The sequence below is a fragment of the Sapajus apella genome, unplaced genomic scaffold (assembly GCF_009761245.1).
Source record: "Sapajus apella isolate SASKATOON/1434 unplaced genomic scaffold, GSC_monkey_1.0 scaffold59, whole genome shotgun sequence".
NCBI classification, from domain to species: Eukaryota; Metazoa; Chordata; class Mammalia; order Primates; family Cebidae; genus Sapajus; species Sapajus apella.
Genome location: NW_022436999.1, coordinates 4,407,992 through 4,417,222, shown reverse-complemented (window position 1 = coordinate 4,417,222; position 9,231 = coordinate 4,407,992). Strand labels below are relative to the sequence as shown.

Genomic DNA, 9,231 nt, shown 5'->3' with positions numbered 1-9,231 from the left:
TAAGTCAAAGGGAAGAAATATGACTGATACACCCACTTTTTAATGCTGTTCAATTCCATTCAATGGAGTTCGCACCCAGCTTGAGGAATAAGCTCTCTTTCAAGTTTAATTCATTCTATTCTATTGTGGTACACACATCATACATGTCAGATTAGGGTACATACTGGGGGACCCCAGCACAGACGCTGTGCCACTGCCTTGGGCCTTCAGAGCTCTGAGAGGGTTAGCCCAGCCATTGTTCTGTTATTCTATTTCTGGTGAAATTATCTTCTCCCTGCTCCTCCAGCCCCAGCACATCCTCTTCTCAATCCTCCATCTCCACCTGCTTCTCACAACCTCCCTTCCATCCCCTGCTTCTGTGAGTCTTGGAGTGCTCGTGGTAGTAGCCAACCTATGCCAGATAGAGCCAGGCCTTAAGGCTATGGTGAGAAAGTCAGAAAAGTGGAACAGGAATGATCATTGGGGTGGAAAATGAATAATAATACCTACTATCATTGTTACTGTTATTTCACTTATAATGATTCTTACTATGTGCCGGGCACTGGTTTAAGCATTTTACATGTACTGTATAGTATGAGCTCATACACTTGTGCTAACTCATGTAATTAACTCAAATGCATAAGTTCATCCTGCATATGTTACAGCCTATGGGGTAAGTGCATCTAGATCCCACTTTAGAGATGAGGAAACCTAGTCACAGAGAGGTTAAATGACTTGTCCTGAGTCACTCAGCTAGTACATGGTAGCTAGAACCCCACCACAGCAGGCTGGCTGTGGACCCTCATAATAAGCCACAGTTAGGGGACACCAAATGAGCTAGACCAAGGCAAGTGGCTGCATTTGGTTTGGGAATGCAAGCTGACCCATAGCGGACCCACAGAATCAAAAACAATCCGTAATAACTTTTGAGAGATTTGCTAGAAGGCAGGGAGTTTAGAGTGCCTATGGCTCCTGCTTTGTAGCTCTGGAAACTGAAGCCGGGGAATTAGGGCTACGTGACATGCCTGCAGTTGCAAGAGGTAGCTGCAAGAGAGTGGAATTTGCATCTGCATTGCACACTAGGTGGGGCAGAGCTAGCGTTCAGGAAGGTGTACATGTCTACACCTGCACAGGCACTTCTGGAGGAGGCAGGCGTGGCGAGCCCCCTGCTGAGGAATGCAGCCAGGGAAGTCATCCTTTGTCTCGCGCTGGTGGCTTTCAAGCAAAGAGCCCAGTGTGTTTTGCAGGCATCCATTTATGCGCTTAGCGCCTGAGCTGCACTGACTGAATGACAGGCGTCCCCGCCCAGCGTCCAGGGACTGTGTCTCCACACGCAGGCAGGGCCAGGGTGAGGTCAGGATTAACCAGAGAAGCTGTGCTCTTCTTGCAGGGCCACACTAGGCCGGGGAGGTGGGGGAGTCCTGCTGAAGCGAGTGGTCCTTGGAAGCACAAAGCATGGAGCTCCCACAGCCAAAGGCCCCAGAGGTTCATCACCAGGGGCCTGTGAGGGGACTATGCTCCTCCCTGTCACAGATGAGGAAACTGAGCCTCAAAATTAAACCTGGACAATGATTTCTGGAACCTCAAATCAAGTCTACTGGCCCCTATGCCAGGTCTATCTTCCAGTACACCATGCTGTTTTGAGTACCTGTGCCATTTAAAATATCAAGTAAAATGGGAACTTGTTGAGTCTAAATCAGGGTCCCCCTGGGAACAAGCTCAGAGGAGCCCCTTGGTATCCAGGTCAGACTATTCATGTGCCCAGTGATGGATGCATTCGAGCCCTGTCTGGAGGCAGGAGAGAATCCCTGTGCACCCTGCCATTGCCCTGCTGCTCCCGCCCCGGCTCTTCTCATCAGACATGACATTTTCATACATGCGCCTCCCACTGTGTAGTGTCTCTTTTCCTCCAACCCCCTCTCCTTTCGATGCCCCCTGAAAGCCCATCTCCTGTAATGAAACCACAGCTATCTTCCTGGAAGGAAAATTACACCACCTCACCCATTTGCGCTTTTGCTCCTCCTTGGTTCTAAACCCTGTAGTTCTCAACTCAGGGTATCATATAAGTCCTTGTGTCCTTTATTCTTGGGCATGGCTTCAGCGTGGGTGTCCTCCCCTGTGTATACTGTCTTACGTGTCGAGGCGTGTTTGTGGTTATTTTGCCCAAAGGAAGACACCATCTCTACAGTAAAGCATTGGCATCATTTCAGTGGCTCTCTGGATCTAGCTAGGGCCATGACCGTGTCAGTCCCCATGACACAGCCAGGTCCTCTTGGGTAGGTGTTACTGCTGTAGGCCTCTTTGCAGGGCCCCATTGCAGGCTGATAAGATGCCATCTGGGTACACAGAGGTCTTTTGCAGGTCGGCCCTTTCCCAGCTCTTCCAGCTGTGTTCTTCCCCCTCCCAAATGGTCCACCTCCACCTCCACCTCTACCTTCACCTCCACCTTCCACCTCCACCTTCACAGGGCCATGAATACTGGCTCCCTTTCCCGTGCCAGGCTCTGTGCTAAGCACTAGCCATGCTTTATCTCGTTAACCCGCACTACAACTTTAAGAGGTGGATATTTTTATCCACATTTAACAGATAAGAAAAATGAGACTCAGAGAGATAAAATAACTTGCCCAAGGTTACATAGCTAATAAATGGCAGGGCCTGGATTTGAACTACCACGTTCTTAACCACTGAGCTCCACTGCCTTGCCTTGTTCAGTCCATGTTGGCTGGTCGATGGACCATCCTCAGAGATGCTGTTTCTGCAGCGAGCACCCCCCTCAAGACTTTGACAACACCCTTACCTCCTCAGTTTACACCCGTGAGCCCTGAGCCAAATCTGAACCTGTTGAGCTTGATCAAAGAATGGATTGTTAATTGAAAGAGAAAACAAAAGATGAGGATGATTCATTTTACTCTCTTCTTTGAGCCACTATGTATTGAGAGCCTTCTGTGTCTCTAGCACTGTTCTAGGTCCCATATGAAATAAATAAAAACCCCTGCCCTCACAGAGGTTACCATCTAGTGAATTAATAGCGTGCCACGTGCTGACAAGCTCTAAGTAGAAAGACCCATCCAGAAGGAGGAGTGAGAACCCTGGGAAGTAGGGGGGCAGCTGCCTCCCTGCCCTGGCAATTGAAGGATGGCCTGAGGCCTCAGCTTTTCATGGGGATGGGTCCTGTTCCAAGGCTGAGAGTGCTGGAGAGGCTGTGAGGGTTTCGGGGGCCCAGAGGTCTCTCAGCCTTCTCATTTGTGCTGGTGGTGATGTGGAGGGCTAGATGTAGGCAGAGGCAGTCCATCTGGAACTCCAGCTTCTGTTGCACGGAATGGCCTTGTTGAACATGATAGTATATACAGATTCTCTCCCATTATCAGTGAGTGAAGGATCCCTTTACAAAATTTCAATTCTTCCCCCTGCCCAAATGCTCCACCTCCATCTCCACTTCACAGGAATCATAACCAGATTTCCTCTCTGACCCACCTCTTCCCTTCTCCCTCCTCCCTGCCCCTGCCCCCACCCCCTCAAATTGGTTTGGCCTAAGGCCATGCAGAGTAATTTACCTAAACTCAACAAATATAATTAGAAAAGTAAATATGTGAGCCAAAAGAGCCTTATACGGTATTTTAAAATCAAATGTAAATAATTTATAACACCATGGTGGGAGGTGCAAAGGCTTTCCAAGCACCGTGTCCTTTGCAGCATTATCTCTTTAAACTAACCCTTACTGCAAACTTGTGATCTAGGCTTTATCATCCCCATTTTGTAAGTTAAAAAACAAACAAACGAAGAAACAAACAAAGAAAACCCCGCAAGACTTAAAAAGTTAAAGTAACATTACCAAAGTTATATAAATGTCAAGGTTGAGTTTTTAACCAAGGTGTGTCTGACCTCCAAGTCTGTGATAGCTCTGTCCCCCTCTAGTCCCAGGGTAACCATTTACGCAGAAAGAGTAACCGTGGGCAAACTACTTTACCTTCCACTGCCTCAGTTTTCCATCTGTAAAATGGGGCCAATGCTGATAGCTAACTTTCCCCTGAACCTCAGTTCTGTTCTGGTGATCACATAAACTGGTGTATAAGAAAGGCCACAGAACTTTCAGATACTGCAAAAATACAGTATTAATCCTACCCTTGAATTTAGAAATGACTATGGCTTTTCTACCATTTAACCTTGTTGGTATCCAGTGGTAGATTTCAGTTTAGAATATCTGGTTGATTTTTTCACATTCCTGTTCTGAGAGTCGTCTCTGGCTGCTGACTGTAAAATCTGTGTTGCTGTCTTCCCAGCAGTTAGCATCTCCTCTTCCACAGCTGTACTTCAGCTGTACCTCAGGCCCCCGATTGCCAAGTCGTATAGATGTTCTACAGCGTTCTTTCTTCTGTAATCCCAAGGGAGCAGTCCATCGACACTCCTTTCCAGTAGTGTGCTGGTAAATGTTTACCACCTGGCTTTCTGATTGTGAATCTGATGTGAATGTTGGTTAATAATTATGTCTGCAATAATAAGTAAGACAAAAGCGAAACAACGAAGGCACATTTCAGAACTTCACTGGTTTTTTTTCCGTAGGAGCCACTTTTTTGCTGAATCAGGTAATAGTTTTCAAAAATGAGAAAAATATTACCTCAATATTTTCTGTTATTCACAATGTCACTGCTACAGACAGAGGGCACTTTTACATCTAATCCTACCGCATTAACATTTTCTCTATCACTGCCTTAAGTCTAAGTAACAACACAACAATAAATCAAGGCCTGAGTGTAGAGTGTGCCAATTTCTGTGGTGTAAATATTCTCACCACAGCCAATTTCAAGTTACCAATGTGATGTTCCTGACTGTGGAATTGGGAAGAGAGTCACAGTAGTATACCACTCTAGAGTATTCCCACCATGTGTATAATAGACATAACCCAAGCACACAGATGATAGTAAACTGTAGTTTAAAAAAATTAGGATCTGATCTGATCTGATCTGTTGTATTATCTTTTTAAAATATAATTAATTAATTATATGTTTATATCATTTAATTTTTAACAATGGCTCTGTTCAACAACCAGCTTGCAAAATTCCTGAAAATTTACCAGTCAGCTTTCACAAGCCAGTGCAAGCTTCAGCACACCACTGTCCCCATTCCTCTTCCCGTTAGTCCTGACGGGCCCTGTGCCATCTGATGGCCACACCCTTTGTTAAATAGCTCCAGTTAGTCCTGATCCACGCAAATCAAGAGAACATGAGTCAATGCTCAGCTTCTCCAAATAAACAACGTCAACAGCTTCAGTCCAGTGGAGTGACTTAATGATCTGTTTCCTTCAATAAACTGTGATTTCTGAACTCAATTCAGATACCTGAGCATCGCAGTAAGCCGAGAGTGAGGCCTGGAGGCGTTCATAATGTAATGTACTAAGTTTAAACTTGGCAAGCGGATGACATTGTGAGAAATGGATTTTCTTAGGCCGATTTTGGGAGTTTGGGGTATTTTTTTAAGAGTTAAGCCAAGGCAAAAAAATAATAATAATAACCCTTGCGATACATCACTTCACAGCTGGTTAGCCCAGGAGAGGCTATTCTGGGATAGTCAAGCTAAAGAACCTCTTTTTAAACTCCAGGCAAACTGGAATCAGGATGCGGCGTTTTTATTTCTGTCTGTCACAGATCTACTGTGTAATCTCTGTCCAGTTAGTTCCTGGGTGGGCCTCAGTTTATCTTCTGGAGAAGTCAAGTCAATTGCCTTTACCTAGGGTATTATTAGATTTTTGAATTGTGGAGACTGAAAAAAGATAGTTGGTAGGGTTTATCAGAGGGTTTGAAGTGTCCACTTGAGGTATTCTAATCAGTGGAGCGTCAGGGAGGGGTGAAGCTGAAGTAGGATCCTATAAGAAATGACAAATGAGCAAGGTGTAGCAGAGAAGAGGAGGAACAGGTAGAGGAAGGTGAAGGCGGGGTGAGGGCCTCCAAGCAACGTCCCGTGAAAATGTCAGGCAAGTGGCTAGAGTAAACTGCGTCCAGTGTTCACTTTGCCAACACGGAGAGTGTGGGCATAAGATGACTTAGTTACAGAGGAAAAAGCAGGCAAGATGGAGCGGGCAGGTGCCTTTTGTCTGGGTTTGACAAGAGAGTTTCCTGGGTAGGGAAGGAATGTGATCAAAGTTAGGATTCTGAGGCCTGCCTGGAAGATGACCAGGGAGTAGGCAAACTTGGACACAAAACCAGCCTCCCAAACACCCATGTAATATCGTGTCCTGAGGCACCGTATAAATAATCTCCCTTCGGTTCATCAGTAGTATTTGTAGTTCTCAGGGTCACAAGCCTCTCTCCTCTGTTGAAAGTGTGAGCCCACCCTTTGCATGAAGAAGCCTTAGAAGGGATCACTGCATACTTCTTCAATTGTCAAGAATACTCACATGTCATGGATATGAATAATACAGTGGACTTTGGGGACTGGGGGGAGGGGAAGGTTGGGAGGGGATGAGGGATAAAAGACTACACGTTGGGCACCGTGTACACTACTCAGGTGACAGGAGTACCCAAATCTCAGAAACCACCACTGAAGAACTTATCTATGTAACTGAAAACCACATGTTCTCCAAACACTATTGACATTTTTAAAAAATCCCACCATGCCTTAAATTTATGTCATCTTACTTTTTTTGTTAGCAGCCTTGAGGGAAGGGGATAGAACCCCAATTTTAGCATCAGAGCAACTGAGACTTACAGAGATTAAATGACTTGCTCCAGATTACAACTGAGACTCAAACCCATCGCCTGGCCACAAATCTTGTGTCCTATCTACGCCAGTCTGTCTCTGGTAAACCTAACTACTTGGTCAGCTTTTCCCATCCATAGCCAGGTACCTTTTGAAATAACAAACCATCTGATCTCTAGAAAAACTGAAAGGCCGGTTTCAGTTGTCAGACACGCCAAGCTCCAGAGAGTCTTTCCCAAACATTCTCTGGAAAGCCCAGAGATTCCAAATTCCAAAGCCAGCCAAATTTGAATTTCCTCTATAAAGAGATAGTCCCTCCTGGTTTAGAACATAACCTTCCTCATTAGGCTAGTTCCATGTTTTGTAATAACTTTTGCTTACACCACAAAATTGTCATAGATTATGAAAACACAAAGGCCTTGGAAAAAAGGCCCAGAGCCCCCTGGAAGTCATTATTTCTTCCTTTAGCAATTGCTGAGTTAAGCACCATAAATATGGTTCCCATCCTGCTCCCCTTCCCCCGCCCTCCCCGCCCCCCACGATCTGCTGGACACATGTTCAGAAGAAAGCAGGGACGTGGGGGTGGAAGAAGATTCACATGTCATGAATCTTGAGCACTGAAAAGAAAAAGTGCGGTGATGGCGGGGAGTTTGCAGCCCTGGAAATGGAATCTCTGAAGGATTTATTGCCTTTGAGTATCTCACAAGGCTTCTTTTTTTTTTTAATAAAAATCTGTAGCTTATGGCATTTTTTTTTTTTTTTATAGGGCAGTAAACAAGAGCTCTGAAAGGGGAAGGAAGCCAGGAGAAAGCCAGCTCCATTAGTCACGCAGCAGCATATCCTGTCACAAAGGACCCCAGTTGAGTAATCGCCCAAAATATGCCTGTTATTTTTTTTCTGTCAGAAAAAAAAAAAAAAAAAAAAAAAAAGGGGGGCCTGCCAAAATGTACTGTAAAAAAAAAAAAAAAAAAAAAAATTCTAGTCTCTCAGGCCCAGAGAGGGAAAGGAAAATAAAGAAGAAACAGGCATGACGGAACCCTCTCCCCAACTTACCTGGAAGAGAAAAAGCTTTCAGACTTTTCACCGTGCAGAGCCCGGCAGCCTTGAAGAAAGCTACAGCCTTGGGATGGTCCAGGTCTCAGAGTCTCCATAGCTACTTGGTGCCAAGAGCTTAGAAAGAGGAGGGGCGGTCGGGGAGGGTAGAAGGAGGACGGCACCGGGGGAGAGGAAAAATGAACAGAAAGTAGCCCAGGATATTGAACCAGTCCTTTGATGAGCTTCAGATGGGCGAGGCCATTGCTCATAGGAACTTGCAGGAGCCCACACCGGTTCCATGAATATTGCATGAGCCCAGCAGGGGCCAATGATTTCCGGCCAATGGCCAAGCCTGCTCCGTAAGCTTTTTTGATGGCCTCAGCAAAACCTGCGCTGCCTCAGGCCTCCACCATGCCCTGTGGGTGCTTGGGCCACAGACTGGACAACAAGGACTTGTGTGGAAGGACAGCGGACTCTGGAGAGGTCTGAAACGAGGGGTGGGAGAGACAGCTGGTCAGAGCTGCCTGCAACCTCCCGTGTTCTCCTGGATTGGCTTTCTAAAACCCAGGCGGACAGGCTTCTGGTGGGAAAACTGAGGCCCAGCAAACAAATGTGTTCCCAAGCCCAGTTCATTCACTGCCTCTGTCCCATGCTCTCAGTCTCATGACTCTCAGGACCAGGACACAAGAGAAGGTACATCCCAGCACAGAACACTCTTGGAAAGCCATCATTTCCCTCCTGCTGACATTCTGAGCCACTCAAGAGTTGTCCATGGGGAACAGGCTTTCTGTACTCATTTGACCAAGAAATAGCAGAAACCTTCTCCTTAAGAAAGAGAGTAGGCCAGACACAGTGGCTGATGCCTATAACCCCAGCACTTTGGGAGGCTGAGGCGGGAGGATTGCTTAAGCACAGGAATTCAAGACCAGCCTGGGCAACACAATGAGACCTCGTCTCTACAAAAGATTTTAAAATTAGCTAGGCATGGTCTCAGTTACTCAGGAAGCTGAGGTGGAAGGATTGCTTGAGCCCAGGAGGTTGAGGCTGCAGTGAACTGTGATCATGCCACTGCACTGTGGCCTAGGCAATAAAGCAGAAGATTCTGTCTCAAAAAAGAAGAAAGAGAACAGAGCCCTACAGAGGAGAGAAAGGGTGGGCACACTGTCACTTTTACTCCCAAGCTCCCTGAATCTCTCCTAGAGGAAACACCCCAAACCTGCCTCCACTCTGTAGGAGCAGGCTGGGGAAGACCCTTTCCAGGGACACCTCCAGGGTCCTGAGCTCTAACATTTGGCTGCTTGGCCATTCTGGGCCAAGAAGACTCCTTCCCTAGCCCAGGACCATGCGTCTCCCTGATGATTGCTGCAGAAAGGCCCAATTTTCAGGGGCCTACCCAGTCCTTCAATAACTTTGAGCCACCCATGTTGTCTGAGTCACAGTCCAAAGGCAGTCGTGAGCTTCGAGGCCCGTGCTTGCCTGGCCACTGCTTCCCCTGGGAGAGCTGACTGGTTTCCTGCAGAGCTG

The 9,231-nt window shown here is 46.6% G+C and overlaps 1 long non-coding RNA gene across 1 annotated transcript; it reads right to left on the bottom strand.

Annotated features, from left to right (window-relative positions):
* Positions 1–918: 918 nt before the first annotated feature.
* Positions 919–8,415, bottom strand: LOC116528660. The gene is made up of 3 exons (XR_004259131.1): positions 7,726–8,415; positions 2,445–4,466; positions 919–2,413 (listed from the first exon to the last, which is right to left on the bottom strand). It is a non-coding gene; the product is annotated as an uncharacterized LOC116528660 (long non-coding RNA).
* Between the last annotated feature and the right edge of the window lie 816 nt (positions 8,416–9,231).